Source organism: Haemaphysalis longicornis, unplaced genomic scaffold, assembly GCF_048455015.1.
Source record: "Haemaphysalis longicornis isolate Haplotype H1 unplaced genomic scaffold, Haemaphysalis longicornis Haplotype H1 scaffold_1, whole genome shotgun sequence".
Taxonomy (NCBI): Eukaryota; Metazoa; Arthropoda; class Arachnida; order Ixodida; family Ixodidae; genus Haemaphysalis; species Haemaphysalis longicornis.
In genome coordinates this window covers 20474612-20491750 of record NW_027526203.1, presented here as the reverse complement: position 1 = coordinate 20491750, position 17139 = coordinate 20474612, and the positions used below count along the sequence as shown (strand labels likewise).

The 17139-nt window shown below is 48.4% G+C and overlaps 1 protein-coding gene across 2 annotated transcripts in view; it reads right to left on the bottom strand.

The window, feature by feature from the left end:
• Positions 1–17139, bottom strand: part of LOC144175446 (caspase-1-like) — an 80623-nt gene that overhangs the window by 34139 nt on the left and 29345 nt on the right. The window lies entirely within an intron of this gene.

The window sequence follows — 17139 nt, the reverse complement described above, 5'->3', positions numbered from 1 at the left end:
GACGGCGAAAGTGCATCAAGCCGCCCCAGAACGTCACCAGGTATCCACCAGCAAGTTTCGCTTTCTCCTCAGGTCGTTCTATCACTGTCATACACTGATGTAAACATATCCGGCCCGTTCTAAAGGTCACAGCTCTTATCTGCAGGGTGTCGACTTCGTTCGGGTGGGACCACTTGGCATTGGCTGCACAGTGGAGACAACCTTTGTTTCACAACATCGAGAAACTGCTTTGCGCAGTGGCATGATAGGCAATACCGTATTTACTCGCATAATCCTCGCACTTTTTTTTCGGAAAAGTCAATGCAAAGTTAGGGGTGCGAGAATTATGCGGGGAAAAAAAAAATCCGCTGCACAGTGTTGCCAATTTGCCTTATGCCAATCCCACTAAATGTTGCGATCGTTTTTTGTATAGGTAAGCTCAGTGTTTGCCAACAGCAGCTATTTCTTTTTATTTTATTATTTACAACGTAAACCGTCTCCCGTCGATCAGCGATCATGAAATTGCCGCCTTTGCTTTCTGGCACGCGACCTATCTCGTCGTCGTATGTGCGTGCCCTACTCCAGTCGCTCCAGTAACGCACGTTGAAGTCGGTGACGCCGAAGTGCCTGCCTGCGGCATGGTTGCCGTGTTCGATCGCGTACTCTTTCGCTTTCAATTTGAAAGCGGCAGTGTAGCTGCCGTTCCTCCCCATGGCGAAGCGGCACCAAGCACAAAACAATTAGATCAAAAAGTTCTCAAAACGGCAGCGAGCTATCCACCACTGACGCGAGTGACTCACTGACTGCTGCCGCTCAACGGCGGGACCACGACGGCAACACGACAGTGGGCTGCGCGAACACCGTCTAGTTGCGCGCGCGCGAAACATGCGCGAAACCGGCTCAAGGACAGTGTGAGTAGCGTGTTAGGGCGCCTGTTAGGGAGTAGCCATGCAGGTTGTTAGGGCGCCTGGATGGCCTTGGATACACAGCGCTCTCCGCCGAACGGAGGGCGCGCGTAGGAGAGCGCGTGCACCATGCGGGTTTCGCGAGCAGGCAACTTTCGCCGCTGCAAAGTTGGGGGTGCGAGGAACCAAAAAATTCAAGTTTTGGTGGCTCACATTAGGGGTGCGAGGATTACGCGAGTGCGAGGGTTACGCAAGTAAATACGGTGGTGCTTATATTTTTGTATGTATGTAAATAACTTTTGTACTTACCAAGCTCACATTTGTGGGATTATTCTACAAAGGCCTTGTTACAAAGTGTATACCGTATTTACTCGCGTAATCCTCGCACTCGCGCAATCCTCGCACTCCTAATGTGAGCCACCAAAACTTGGATTTTTTGGTTCCTCGCATAATCCTCGCACCCCCAACTTTGCAGCGGCGAAGTTGCCTGCTCGCGAAACCCGCATGGTGCACGCGCTCTCCAACGCGCGCCCTCCCCCGCCGCCTCTCCGTTCGGCGGAGAGCGCTGTGTATCCAAGGCCATCCAGGCGCCCTAACTACCTGCATGGCTACTCCCTAACAGGCGCCCTAGCACGCTACTCACACTGTCCTTGAGCCGGTTTCGCGCATGTTTCGCGTGCGCACAACTAGACGGTGTTCGCGCAGCCCGCTGTCGTGTCGTCGTGTCGCCGTCGTGGTCCCGTCGTTGAGCGGCAGCAGTCAGACTGTGGGTCACTCACGTCAGTGGTGGATAGCTCGCTGCCATTTTGAGAACTTGTTGATCTTTGTTTTGTGCTTGGTGCCGCTTCTCCATGGGGAGGAACGCCAGCTACACTGCCGCTTTCAAATTGAAAGCGAGAGAGTACGCGATCGAACACGGCAACCGTGCCGCAGGCAGGCACTTCGGCGTCACCGACTTCAGCGTGCGTTACTGGAGTAGGGCACGCACATACGACGACGAGATAGGTCGCGCGCCAGAAAGCAAAGGCGGCAATTTCATGATCACTGATCGACGGGAGACTGTTTACGTTGTAAATAATAAAATAAAAAGAAATAGCTGCTGAAGGCAACACTGAGCTTACATATACAAAAAACGACCGCTACATTTAGCGGGATTGGCATAAGGCAAATTGGCAACACTGTGCACCGGATTTTTTTTCCCCCCGCATAATTTTCGCACCCCTAACTTTGCATTGACTTTTCCGAAAAAAAAGTGCGAGGATTATGCGAGTAAATACGGTATTTGAATTTTTTTTTTGTTTACCCAGTGCAAAGTAGCATTGATGTTTTCATCATTTTTTTCTTTTTGTTACTTGTTTTTGTTTTGATAATTTTTTGATAATATTTGCAATAACAATGATGGTTGGATGTTAATGGCGCAAGGCCAACTGGGGCAAAGAGCACCAAAACAATGGTTATATATGAGAGGTGAAACCGTAAGCACTGAGATAAGTCAGCAAAAACAAAAATAAAATCAGAAAACGACAATGAACATGGCTGGTGTATAAGGCCAGGGAGTGATCATGCGTGGTATGGAATTAGGTCTAAAAATTTAACTTCTAAATATTTAAAAACGCGCTTGATAGAAAACATGGAATCGTCAGGCAGGAAAAACGCTGGGTGTAGTGGGATGTGTAGTCTGTATAGTTGTGGGAAGTGTTTGCGTCGTGTTGTATGAAGTGCCTTGCATTGAATGAGTATGTGAACTAGGCATAGGGCCTCTCCACACAGAGGTCTTGAAGACCCCGTGAGGAGATACTAGGGTGACGTGGTGCCCTATCCGTAACTTAGCAAGGGCAACTTCTGTGTATCTGTTGTGCGTGTGGTTTTATAACGTGTAACTTGTTATCTGTCTGTTCACTCCAGTGTGTTTGCCATCTGTTGCGAAGTTGGTGTCTCATGTGTGGCTTCATGTCTGTGTACAGCACTGTTCCTATGTCCACTGTATTCAAGAGTGTAGCAGCAGTGGCCATTTGATCTGCAGTTTCATTCCCGGCTATTCCACACTGGCCAGGAACCCAACATATTGTTATCTTGAGACTTGAAGCGTATGCCGACATAAGGGCCTTGAAAACAAGATTGATTACAAGAATTTTTGAACGTTTTCTGGACAAGAGAGCACGTACAATGCTAAGAGAATCTGTATACACTATGGATTTTAAAATTTGATGTTGGACAATGTGATATAAAACAAGTAAAATGCCGTCTGCTTCAGCCGTAAAAATGCTGTTGTGGGAATTCATGATAACGATGGTTGGATGTTTACGGCACAAGGCCAACTAGGGCAAGGAGCACCAAAACGGTGGTTAGGTATGAAGGATGTAAACTTGAACTCTAAAATCGTTCAACAAAACCGAAAGTAAAATCAGTAAAAGACAATGAGGATGGCTGGCGTAAAAGGCCAGGTTGTGATGGTGCGTGGCATGAAATAAGGTTTAAAAAAACCACGCGTGATAGGAAATGAGGTCTAAAAACTTGGATGTTGCTAGGAAACTTAAAGATGCGTTGTAGAGGAATCTTGGGGTCATCCGCTAAAAACAATGCTGGGTGTAGTGGAATGTGTTGTCTGTAGAGGTCGGCGAAGTGTTTGTGTCGTGTTGTGTGGAGTGTTTTGCATTGAAGTAGCACATGGATCACGGACAGGCCCTCTCCACACCCGCTACAGAGGGGTCTTGGAGATCCCGTGACCAGGTGGGAGTGTGTTGCATGCGTGTGGCCTATCCGTAATCGAGCCAGGGTAACTTCATTGTGTCTGTTGCGCGTGTCAGTGGTGTATGCTCCCAAGAGTGGCTTTATAACGTGTAGTTTGTTGTCTGTCTGTTCATTCCAGTGTACTTGCCATGTTCTGCGAAGGTGCTGTCTGATGTGTGACTTAAGGTCAGCGTACGGTATTGTTGTTATGTAAACTGTAGTTGTAAGTGCAGCAGCAGCGGCCATTTGATCTGCTATCTTGTTTCCAGCGATCCCCGAGTGACCTGGCACCCAGCACACGGTCACTTCAAGACTTAAAGGGACACTGAAGTGAATTTGTCAAGCTCCCGTTTTTGCTTGCACTGCGTAGACTGGCTCAAATTAGCACACTTTTCATCGTTTATCCGGTTGACAAATCGGTAATTATTTTACAAAGCGCGAAAGAAGAAAAACTACCATGCGCGGTCTGCGGCGGCCACACCAACTAAACGCTGTGACGTCGGGAGGAGGTGCACCGTGATTGGACGATGTCTAAGATTAGCATTTAAACAAGTTTCGGTTTCGGTTCTGAAAACATGCTTCCGATCTGACGTCATCGTTGGATGGGCATTCTCGATACCTCAATAATCACCACACCGCGCTTCTGCCATGTTGTCGGCTGTAAAATGCCTAAGATAAGCATCCCATGACGGCTTGGAATCGTAGCAATCACTAGCCGAGGCCTACGCAGTGGATGAATGTCCTCCGCATCACTGCAGACGTTCAAATGCCATGCGCTTTTCCCCCATACTCGGAGCTTGCCTCACTCTTTCCTGTATCGTAAAAAGTGTGTCCGCACCAGGCCAAGGGTCTGCTGATTCTGGCATGTGCCCACTGCCTGCAAGCAGTCGGTGATTATGGCAACAGCACGCCAACGAGAACTCGCTAGCGCGCCAGTGCCAGGCTGCGCGAGTTCTGCGGACTAGTTCGTGGAGCAGTGAACGTTGCGGCCCAAAAAAAGGTGAACTCAGTATAGAAAACATCGGCGAAAAACGAAAAAGTTACCTTATATATATATAAAAAAAAAAAAAAAAAAAGCTTGTACCCGCGGGGATTCGAACTTGTTGACATACCTAGCGCTCCAGACCACACTGCTACGGGCGAGAGCATTGCCGGCAATGGAAATATAAGGTATATAATGTATAACCAGTTAACACTTTTATTTAGTTTTAGTATTTCAAGCCGCTTAGGTGACTATTTGTTGTATTGCGCTCGTGCAGTAAGCGTCCCCCGAGTTTCCACAATAGCTTACGTCTAGCAATTGCATTTCTTAGACGGAAAAGCGTTCGCAGATGCGTAGTCGTGCTGCTTACCGCTGTGCTTGTTCGCCCAGCGCAAAAAACTGCTTCCCGCACCCTAGTTTACGCTGTACGGTAAAAATATCAGTTGATTTTATTTCCTTAGTACCTATATTGACTTCGCTGACTCTTCTACCCCTTCAAGAGGCCTTATATTTTCCTACTGGCGTACCAGTCAGCGAAGCGTCGCATGTGCGCTTGTGCAGCGCTTGTGTGAAGCGACCTTGACTTGGAGCTAGATGCAGAGTACAAACTAACGAAGTAAAGAAAGGCACATTCTTCTATTCACAAACGTGTTGTGGCTTAGTTTCAACTGATCGAGCGAATTGCCATGTCCCGTCGGCGGCCGGCGGACTAAACGTTGGACCGACTTACTCGGTCGCGGAAGGTCGGCGAGCCGTGCAGTAGAGCAGCCTATTGCCAGCTCCTCTCCTGCTGACGTCACAAGAAAACGCCAAAGAAAATGGGCGAGAGTGCAGAGAGGAGGACAGCATTTTCGAATTGATTTTTAAATGCAGAGCATTTTAGTAACTCACGATGCCACCCGCGTTGGCGTCCGTAGTCCGCATCACTACGTAGTCCGCACCCTACACTATATAAAGAAATAATACTTTCCGGCGCCAGGTTTCGATCCCACGACTCTGCGGGCGGAACGCAAGGTACACGGCACTTTACCGACTGCTCCACGGAGCCGACACAGAATGGAAGGTTACTCACGCGCCTTATATCCTTGACCAACCGTCGGCCACAGGTGCGCCCTCTCCCCCGCGTCCTCCTCGCCTTCTCTCTGCTCGCAACACCCTCTCTCGCCGCGTTCGGTTCGCGTTCATGTGGTGGCGCGATTTCGGCGCTATAACACTCTCTCGCGAAGGGCATTGGATTAGATTCGATTGGATTGGATTGGCTTGGATTGGGTTGGATTAAAGTGGATTGTGTTGCGTCATAGCCGCGCCACGTTGCGTCGTAGCCTCTCCACGTTGCGTAATAGCCGCGGCAGGGGGTTCACGGCACGTTTCACGTTTCACCATCGACTTCATCGACAATGTCTACGCTGGAAGACAACAATTACAACAACAACCAATACGTAATCCATAAGACTTGCAGGCACGCCCCCCGCGGAAATGCTCTGCATTTGATCGTGCCCCTCGCGAGGGGGATGTTTTTACTTAGTTTTATCTCTGCTGCGACTACCGTGACTTCAAGCTCACGGGCAACTACTCATTAGTCCCAGCAAAAAGAATATACGTATCTGAGTGAGTGTAACACTGCATTAATGCATTAAATGAGGGGCCATAGGGCCCTGGGGGAGCAAGGATGAGGAGAAAAGGGGAAGGTCACAACTCGCACAATGAACACAGTTGCAGTATTCTTGCCGGATGGCGTTCTTGCAGTGGGCAGTCAGCTGTCATGCACGGACACTTGGAACAACCAGGTAAACGAATTTTTCTACTAAATAAATTCGCGTAAACGCGCTCAGTGTGGTCGAAACAGGGCCTAGGGACTCCGGACTACAATTTGCGCTCGTAATCCCGCATTGTTTACAAATCACTTCAGTGTCCCTTTAAAGGAGCCATGAAGAGAAAACAAAAGTTTGTTTTATTCGAAAGATTAGGTGTTTCATAGTACCCTAAGTGCTTTCCCGGAAGCAAATGATGCTTTATTCACTGAGAAATAAGGCAATTTAAGCCAAAATTTTAAATCTCCCGCTAAAATTGCACATTTCGTGATGTGAACAATGGCTTCATACGAGGCGGTCCATGAGACAGATACTTAGTATGTCGACTCCATATAGCACCCACACGCGGGAGTCAGACAGGAACCGGAAATCGTGCCGAAACCGAGACGGCGGCCATTTTAAAAATACTAGTGAAACCTAGTGCACCCGCAGCCCTAGTCATGGAATCGCCTGCTCGGGAGAACAAAGCTCTCGCCAAGAAGCTCGGGCTTGCATTTAACAACCTCACGCCACTCGAACGCTCAGTGCTTCTAATTGCACAAGCGGCAAGAGTTGTGGGATACGCGGTGGACGGGAAAGCGACCATTCCGCGATAGCCACAACAGACGGACGCCCAGTCATCGGCACCGCTGCCTCGTCAGCCCCGTCGCGACGGACGAATACAGACTGGCACGTATGTGCCGTATTTTTATTACGGTTAATAATAGTTCAATTTCAGTAGCAGTATCGCTTATGCCAGTTGGCCGGTGTCGTGTATGGAAAGCCGTGCCCGCGAGCTATCGCTCCGACCAGAAGGATACGAGCGTCAATGCGCGGTGTGTATGGCATTTTTTCCCCCCAAGGTCAGAGCGCTTTGACGGCGATTTGACGAAGTCGGCGACGAGCGCCAGCATGTCTCAGGAGTGAGCTAACGTAAGGGTCCCTGCCGTAATCACTTCCTCGGAAATGAAGCGAGCACACTCATCCTTCCTTTAGCTCTCTTTCTCCTCCGTTTGCAAAGTTTACAAAAAGTAGCCACTTGCTTCGCCGAGGTTTGTCGTTGGGCAGCACATGAAAGGAGATGTCCTCACCGGCGGGGAGGTCGCACTCCCTCGACGATTTTCCCGTACTACATGGGCATTTCAAAACGCAGCAACGAAATTTCATTGTAAAGTACTCGAACAAACTGAAATTTTCAGTGGTTGTAAACTGGAAACAAGCTCGTAATGACAGCAGCAAGCCAACACCATTCCGAAACTTCTGCGACGACTGTCACTATCTCGTCGCTGCTTGCTGTTCCTTACTCCCCTCGTTTCTATTTTTACCTTTGCTGGTTGGCGGTATGACGGCCAACCTCCTGTCAAGGAATTACGATACCAAGCAAGGTCGCGGCTGTGCGTGCTGGGACGGTTCGTTGGCCCCGAAGAGCCTCGAACCCGAAAATTCGTCTGCGCGACGGTGGTGACGGCGAGATGTCGAGTTCAGCTGGCGGTAGTTTCATACGCATTGGCGTACACGCTTGCGTGTTTATTGGGAACTTCAACCATTTACTCCACCATTCTTAGTGTCATAAAAGGAATGTGCAGTATGTTTAACGGTGGTGGTTGGTTTTTTTTTTTATGGCGCAAGGCCGACTAAGGGCAAAGAGCGCCAGAGAAAAGTTTATTTAAAGGTGTTGTGCCACCAAATTTGTTGCTAGTGCATTCTTTGTTGCAAACGTTTTATAATTCGTTAGAAAGCATGATACATGCTCTCACATGCACATATTCTGAGTAAAAAATTTATTATCGCACGATTCATGTGAACAGGATTCGGTTTCGGTTTCTGGGCGCCGATTCAAGCAGTGACGTCACAGTGTTGCGAGGAGGCTCTGACACGTGTGTCTACCATGCGGTGCTGCGGTACGTAGCAACTTTACTGCGGCGTCTGCTCCCCCCCATACGTGCTTCACCACGGAAGTAAACACGCCGACTCGTCACGTCAAGCCGCGAGAGCTCCGACACGGATTCTTTGTCTGCATCCTCGGATGCAGACAAATGAAAACCATGGATATGCAAACGGTAAAAATGCTAAAAAAACGCTAAAAAAAAAAAAAAGTTGCCCCCGCCGCGAATCAAACCTGCAACGTTGACCGGGCGGGCGCAACGCGCGAGACCACTGAGCCAACGAACAACCGAATTTACATTGCGATATAGCCGGTGTACTAGATGGAGGCCCATCCTTGGAGTCGTACGTCGGTGTTTACTAGCAAGTTTACAGAATTCCTGGCTTGTAAACTCAAATTTCTTAAATAGCGATTGCGCAGCAAGGTTCCGCGAAGCCCCTGCGACAGCTTATCGCCATCAACTCTGCTCTTCTGCGAAAGCGCTCGCAAAAATAAGAGTGCCCGGCTGCGACTGCGATTTTGTACTGAAGGGATAGTGCTTGCCGTACTTTGGTTTTAGGTTTTACGTTAAAAACCTTTGCCGATACTGATATCTTATTACCCAAATTACTCTACGTAACTGTTCTTCTGCACGAAACTGACCTTATATTTTCTACAGGCGAGCCGATCGCACACGCATTCTGGGGTAGCGGCGTTGCCGAAGAGCACGACCGAAGCGTCGAACGCCAAAATACGCATCGCATTAGCACTAGTGTTGAGTTGTATGGGCTTCATGGAACTTACTGAGTTTATTACCCTCCAGAAACTAACAAAATAGAGCCGCGTTCATTGTGGCACGAATGTTGTCGGGGCGCAGTTTTCGCTTCTCGGTCGATTTCGCTTCTCGGCCCACTGCGTAGGCCTCGGCTAGCGATTGCTCCGATTCCAAGCCGTCCTGGGAGGCTTATCTTATGCCTTTTACAGCCGACATGGCAGAAGCGCGGTACGACGATTACCGAGATATCGAGAATGCCCATCCAAAGATGCCATCTGATGTCAAGCATGTTGTTTTACAGAACCGAAACTGAAACTTGCTTGAATGCTAACCAATCATGGTGCGTCTCCTCCCGTCGTCACAGCCTTTAGTTGGTGCGGCCGCCGCAATCCGCGCATGGTAGTTTTTCTTCTTTCGCGCTTTGTAAAATAATTACCGACTTGTCAACCGGATAAACGATGAAAAGTGTGTTTATTAGCGCCAGTCTACGCAGTGCAAGGAAAAACGGGAGCTTGACGAATTCACTTCACTGTCCCTTTCAGATAGATGAACCCTTGTTACTAGCGTGCAATAATAGCTCGTACCTCTATCGGACAGTGTTTGAACATTTTGCAGCGATGTAGCCTGCACTGTCACTTCCGAGTGTCAATCGTCCCATTCCCGCCGCTCGCAAGCTCGCTGTTCAAAGGCAGCAATAACTCGGCGTTTCATAACACCACAATGAGTTCGAAATTTCCCTTCAAGGACGCACTGCGCCTCACGATCAATGCTGAAACACGGCAAATTCGTGGGCACCACAATTTTTTTGATGAACTCCCGTCTTTTGAGTCGCGCAACTTTTCGCAACAGATCAAACGACTAAATGTAAACCCAGACACCCCCATAAACAGCATCACCTTGGTTGTGCTAGGAAATTATGCCGTCAGTAAGCATTTTTCCCCACTGATACTGCTGGAAGCGTTAAAACCCTTGGCTAGACTGTTTTGGAGCAGTCTAGCACAATTTTTGAAATTTTCATGCTTTTGGAGCAGCCTGGTGCAGGAACACAAATTTGTATCAAAACTGCGCAATATGCGCAGCTGTCTCACCCCTATTAGGGTATTAGATCCCCTAGAATCAGGTGCGTGCGCAGCACACGACACTGTAAGGGCTCTTTTTGACGAGTCGGTAAAAAATTCTGTACACTTGTAGTTCTCTTGAAGGAACAAGAAGTGCTGCAGAATTGCAGTTGTAGGCACTCGTTTTCATCAACTGCTACAAAAGACAAGTCGCACGACACAGGGCGAAGCTGCCATGGGGTAAAAAGTTGGAAGGGGTTGATTTGCAGGCATCTGAAAAGGTGACACTTAGTTCCGACGCTTCCTCTCTCGCTCTATGTGAGAGCGGAGCACAGATAAATGGATGATTTAGAAGAAGTTGGGACATGGATGTATCACAAATAAAAGGTTTGAAGAGATGGTGGGTGTTTGACGAAATTTTAAAAGCGTGAAGACGATTCATGTATGTTCGCTGGTGATCTAGGCACCATTTATCGCACTCGACGTATAGGCTTTGTACGGGACTCGTACGGAAAGTGTCCGAAGCGAGACGAAGCCCCAAGTGCAGCACTGGGTCTAGCATTTTAAGAGCTGTTTTTGTTGCCAAACCATACACCACACTTCCATAGTCCAGGCGGGACCCCACCAAGCTTGCAAAGATACGTAAGAGGAGTCGTTTGCCCGCACCATACATAGGATTGGTGTGAAAGGACCTTTAGAATGTTTATTGTTTTAAGTAGGGGTGTGCGAATATTCGAAACTTCGAATATTCGATTCGAATTTTTTGGTATTCGATTCGATTCGAACGACACTTTTATGGTTCGAAATATTCGGACCACCCAAAACTAAAAAACAAAAAAAAAACAAAAAAATCCAGAGCGTGTCTCAGCAGCAAAGTGTCGAAGCATATACACGGCGAACGGTATGTGCTTTCGCAGACTGTATCGGTGTTGTTGTTTTCTGCTCGCGAAAACGCTCTGCGCACGCCCAACGCGCGCTGACACCGCCGGGAAACCACCCCCACGCTGCGCGCGGCGCGGCCGGCGGCGTCCACATGGCGTCGGCTCCAGCCGCGAAGTGGCGCGGGCGCTCGAGCGACCGTTTCTAACCGCTCTTTAAAATGCGGCTCAAGGGGGACACGAAGTTGCTTGTGCGGTAAAGGAGCTGATAATGCGTGCAAAAACGGTACTATAAAACATCATCCACGCCGCTAGAGAGCGCCCGTAAAATGTTTGCCGGGGTGCTAAGCCTAACCATTTCCGGCGGAGCCAAGCCGGCTGTCTCGATCTCATCGCAAGTAGTCAGGCTCCTCCATTCTGCCGCGCGCGTCGTGCGTCATTTTCTGACCGAGGTTGGCGCTACCGCGGGCGATGCGGGCGTGAAAATACAGCGCTCGCAGAGCCGAGGCGAGCGAATCGCGTTCAAAAACGCACCATGCGGTTCACGCTTGACTGTTGCGGTGTGTAGCGAGCTTGGGCACAGCGAGTGAGGAGACGAGCGCGAAGCTTTACGTGCTCCAGAAAGGACTGCTTTGCGACATGGGGGTTAAAAGCAGAAAAAATCACGAATTTCTTCACGCGAAAGTAAGAGAAGAAATAAACGAAAACTTTTTTCAGCGCTCAATTTTTTGGTCTGTGTTGATTCATACGAATTTCGGATGATACGAATATTTTTCGCAGTCCCGCAAGATTAGTATCATCGAGAATTTACTGTATCAGCGCGCGGCAATGTGCACGGGCTCGGGCATGCCAGCCACTAGTGTCTCAAGTGAGCGGCTGCTTTCGGTATCTGGTGGAGTCGTGACAAGCAGGAGGTTGTCACTTTTCCCCAAACATGTCGAGCAGTTAACCTTTCTCCATGTTAACATTTACGCGAGTGCAGACCTTAACCTGTTGAGTGCAATGGTACTGTGTAATTCCCAATTTTACTTTGTATAATTTGTTGTGCAATAAAGTTGCAGTTTTTGTGTCTCTAGATGGTGAAAACTTTAATTTTACAAAAAACAATAAGTATTCGTATTCGAAAAATATTCGAAAAATATTCGATTCGATTCGAATTTTGTTTTTATTATTCGAATTCGCTTCGAAATTAAAAAAATTGATATTCGCACACCCCTAGTTTTAAGGCATTAATGATTGAGTTGGTTGATGTGAGGAACGAATGTGAGTTTTTCACCTCAAAGACGACGCCTAAAATCTTGTGTTCCTTTTTTACAAGCATCAAGTCACCGTTCAATTTAATCTCAGGGTCGAGCTCTTTGAGAAGACGATGCAGGTACTTTTTCCAGGATTAAGCCCAAAACCGTTTCGATCTGCCCAGCAAGCAAGCTTGTTTACCCCAAGCTGGACCTGTCGTTCACATATGGACATATTACACGATTTAAATGATATTTGTACGTCATCCACATACATCGAACAAGAGATTGTTGGTGGCAATGCCTTCCGAACCAAATTCATTTTGACTATAAACAAGGTGCAACTCAAAACACCACCTTGAGGCACGCTATTCTCCTGCACGTGAACGTTTGAAAGTGCTGAACCAACTCTGACATGAAATTTTTGTAAAGACAGCTAACTGGACACAGTGTTCAGCATGATCAGCAGTGTTCAGTGTTCAGCTGATATACCAAAGGATTTGAGGTCTCTAAGGATGCCATAGTGCCATGCAGTATCATATGCCTTTTCAATATCAAAGAACACCGTCATGCAATATTGCTTATGTAGGAAGGAACTTTTAATGTAGGATTCTAGCGCTACTAGTAGGTCATTTGTAGATCGCCCCAACCTGAAGCCTGCCTGGCAGCCCTCGAGAAGACCGTTGTACTCAAGAAAGTACACAAGTCTCCTGTTCATCATCTCAAGGAGCTTGCACAGGCAGCTTATAAGGGCAATGGGCTGATAACTGGCAGGAGAGGTTGGCTCCTTCCCCTCCTTGGGGAAAGCCACTACTATGGCCTCCCTCCAAGACTTTGGAATGTGCCCCAAAAGCCATATTTTGTTGTAGAGGTGTAGAAGTGTTTCAAGTGTGTCTGTATGTAGGTGTTGCAACATTGTGTATGTAATGTCGTCTGGGCCTGGTGCTCAGAGCAGCCCTCAGCTCATGTAGTGAAAACAGGGAGTTCTTTATATACTTCAGGAGAGTGTTCATGTAATGTGCCAAACTGGACACTTGTTGTAAGTGTTGTGCGAGTGTGTTAGCCTGGTCTTCCAGTGTGTCCCCTGTACTAAACAAGGGCAGGCTGTGTGTCTGATGTCCTTTGAGTTTTCGTATACGTGTCCAGACTTTCTGTGTGTCGGTGCATGAGTTAACGGATGTCAAGAAGGTGCGCCAACTCTCTCGTTTTGCCCCACGTCGCACACGTTTTCCAAACGCCTTTGCCCGCTTGAACAAAAGGAGATTATCCGATGTGGGGTACCGTCCAAATAGCCCACGCCTTGTTCTGGGCCTCTCGCGCCCGCCTACAGTCCTCATTCCACCGCGGCCTCCTCTGGTTACGCGGGGCATCAGAGGCGTGGGGAATGGACTTTTTGACGGCGTCGAGGATGTGCGCCGTGAAGAGTTGGGTAGCTTCTTCAACATGTAGGTGTCCTATGGATGTGTGGTGTAGTTTGGATGTCTCTGTAAATGTATTCCAGTTAGCTCTTGCTTCGTTGAACCTGTTTTGGGAAGATGGACTGCGTGGGCCTTTACCTATATATGTTAGTGAGGTGGGGAAGTGGTCACTACCGTATGGGTCCGTGCCCACACCCCACTCAAGATATGGAAGGAGAATTGCAGAACCAATAGCCAAGTCAAGATTTGAGTATGTATTGTGTCAGAATTTATGGTATGAAGGCTGTTTTTTGTTGAAAAGGCAGTCTCCAGAGGATGTTAGAAACTTCTCTATTAGGCGACCTCGGGCATCCGTTCGGGAGGAGACCCAAAGAGAATTGTGTGCATTGAAGTCGCCTGTTAGGATGTATGGTTCAGGCAGCTGGTCGACCAGCGCCTCAAAGTCGGAGCTCAGAAGTGCAAAATCGTGCGGAATGTATATAGAGCATACCGTTATCAACTTATTAAATATTATTGTGCAGATCGCTACAGCCTCAAGGAAAGTGTTCAAAGTGACAGGGTGGCATGCTAAGGATTTCCTGGCGATTATTGCCACACTGCCTGAAGAGTGTGTGCAGCCATCCCTGTCCTTTCTGAATACCATGTAACTATTCAAGAAATTTGTGTGATTGGAATTCAAATGTGTTTCATCAACCACGGCCGCTCGATGGAAACAAGGTCCAGCCAGCCGAATGCGCTTCTCCGTTGGCCTCCGTTGGCCTTGGCGGTGGTTAGAGCCACTAGATCAGGTTTCAGAGTATCGGCACTCTTTTCTGTCATTGTTGTATGCCGCCGACAGCGGCCATTGGTCGAACCGCGCCACGTGACATTTGTTTACCCCTGGAAGACCCATGGGCGTTGACATTTTTATGCCTCTGTGTTGCCGTGCGCACGCTCTTCGGTAAGTCGTGATTTTTGGAACACAGTGTGGCTGTACGACACGTTGAGTACAGAGTAGCGATGCTGGGCTGCTCTGTACTGGGCTGTTTCAACCGACGCACGAGGGTAAAAAACGTCTGCATCGCTTCCTGCTGGGAAAGAACGACAGTGGTGTAGCGCAACCTATAGCCACTTAAAAAGAGTGGCTTAATTAGGGGCTCTAGCGTAACCTAGAGCCACTGAATAAGCTACGCGAGCGTAACTGAGCCTGTGCCCATCGCACCGGTGCGCTGTTTCTAAATCTGCGAAAAGTAAACACAGCTGTCATAGTTGCCAAGCAGCACCTGGACCAATTCCACCCGTCAATGTCAGCCGCAACAGGGCGCATAAAGCTGGCCACCCTGGCGTCAGGCACCAAAATGGGTGCCGCCGTTCGTCAGTGCCGTTACTCTTAAAGGGACCCTGCAACACTCTTTGAGCAGTGCAAGTAAACCTGCGCGACGTTTAGATTACACTGCCAGGAATACCTGAGCCAAATATCACACGTGCACGTGAAGCAGTCAGCGCGCAAATCGCTGTGAAAGACGCGGAAAAACCGACCGCACTCTCTTCAGTTCTCCTCATTATGCACCCCTGGCATGGCCTATACGACATCATTTGGGCCATGGCTGTCCGATCGGCTGTCACTGGTCAACTTCGCGGCTAATTTCTCGAATTTCCTGTGACGATCCGCTGCCGTCGGCACTGTGTGCGAACCTCTTCTATGCCTGAACCTGTAGGCACAGTTTTGCCATTTCTTTTGTGTTTTGAGTGCGCACGGAGTTTGAGTGATGAGCTCAATACTTCCCTTTCAACCAGACCACTCGACAACACACGTTCATTGCTTCAAAGACGCCCATCAGCCCGAGTGCGTGCTTGCGAGCAGGCAGCCATGCCGGCTTTTTTGTAGCACCTAACCGGAAATAGACCCCTCCACGTTTCGGAGAAAAGGGGAAAACTCCCCGGCCTGTCATATATCGAAGGCAGCCGGAGAAGACGCCGCGAGCCGCCCCCCTCTCCAGGAGAGAGCGCGACGCTTTCGACGCGTTGTCTGCGGTCGAGTTGAGAGAGAACAATTATGCGCGATTTTTCATCGCGCATAGTTTCAGTGATAGTGAAGGGATTTTCGTAATTCTTGCGGGAGGAGATTGCTGGGACAATAGACATTACCTTAAAATACATTCCGAGTAGTCGACGGTAAGTGTTGCAGGGTCCCTTTAAGCATAGCTTATTTAGTGGCTCTAGCGGTGGTCATCGGTGAAAGAACAGCGGCGGCGGTCGGCCGCGGAAGCTGCTTCGAAGTGCTGCTACCCGCGTAGACAAACGGCCGTAATTGATTACATTATATTTTTTAAAACTATGCGGTGACTCGTGAGCGTTGCAAAGTGAGCGACATTTCCAAAGTAGTCACGGAGTCAGTTTTTAAGTGCTATCGGTCAGAGCACTTCTTTTCTTTTCCTCGCAACGCGACTTAGCAGCATGTGGCGTATTAAAAACGTCCCACTCGAGGCGGCTCATTTCTTCAGAGTTTTTCAAGGATTGTGCATCTGATGAGTGGCACGCCATGGTGTTGTTTTGATGAGAACTGGGTTGAACCATTCTTCTGTTGATATTTCACACACTGTGTTCTCATCAAAAACTGAACAGGAAGGACCACAGCCTCTTTGTTACTTGCGATGTAAAACAGAACAACGTTAGATTCTATGACGTGCCGCCAACGTTTTACAGCACGTTTTACAATTGTGACCATATTTTTCCTCTTCTTCCTTTGTTCGCGTTTTTCCACATTTCGCTAATAGCCCCTGGGAATTTTTTTTTATTTCTTCGGTTGATTACAGAAAATTAAGAAGCAAGATATTTCATTAGCGTACTACAAAATCATTCACGGGTAAAAATTAGGCAACATTTGAAAGGACATCCATGTTTGCTATGTTTTTCTATACAGTAATACCTCTTTAAAGGAGCCATGAAGAGAAAACACAAGTTTGGTTCATTCGAAAAATTGCCTCGTTAGAACCATAACGACACCACTTATAACGCAAACTTCGCTCAAATAAGCTACATAATTAGGAAAAAAGGAAATGACCATGCGACCCACCAGCTCATTTTCCGCAACAGAACCTATGATGTCACTTGAGAATGCTCTGCGATTGGCGGAGGCCGGCAAAAGCAAACGCATGTTAGGCAGGGCTTACAGTTTGCATAGCGAGCTAAATGCCCGTGAAACATACTGCACATTCCTTTTATGACAAAGAACGGTGGAGTAAACGGTTGAAGTTCCGAACGAACACGCAAGCGTGTATGCCAATGCGTACGAAACTACCGTTGGCCGAGCTCGACATCTCGCCGTTGCCACCGTCGCGCAGACGAATTTTCGGGTTCAAGGCTCTTCGGGGCCAACGAACCGTCCCAGCACGCACAGCCGCGACCTTGCTTGGTATCGTAATCCCTTCACAGGAGGTTGGCCGTCATATCGCCAACCAGCAAAGGTAAAAATAGAAACAAGGGGAGTAAGGAACACAGAGCAGCAACGAGATAGTGCCACTCGTCGCACAGGTTTCGGTATGG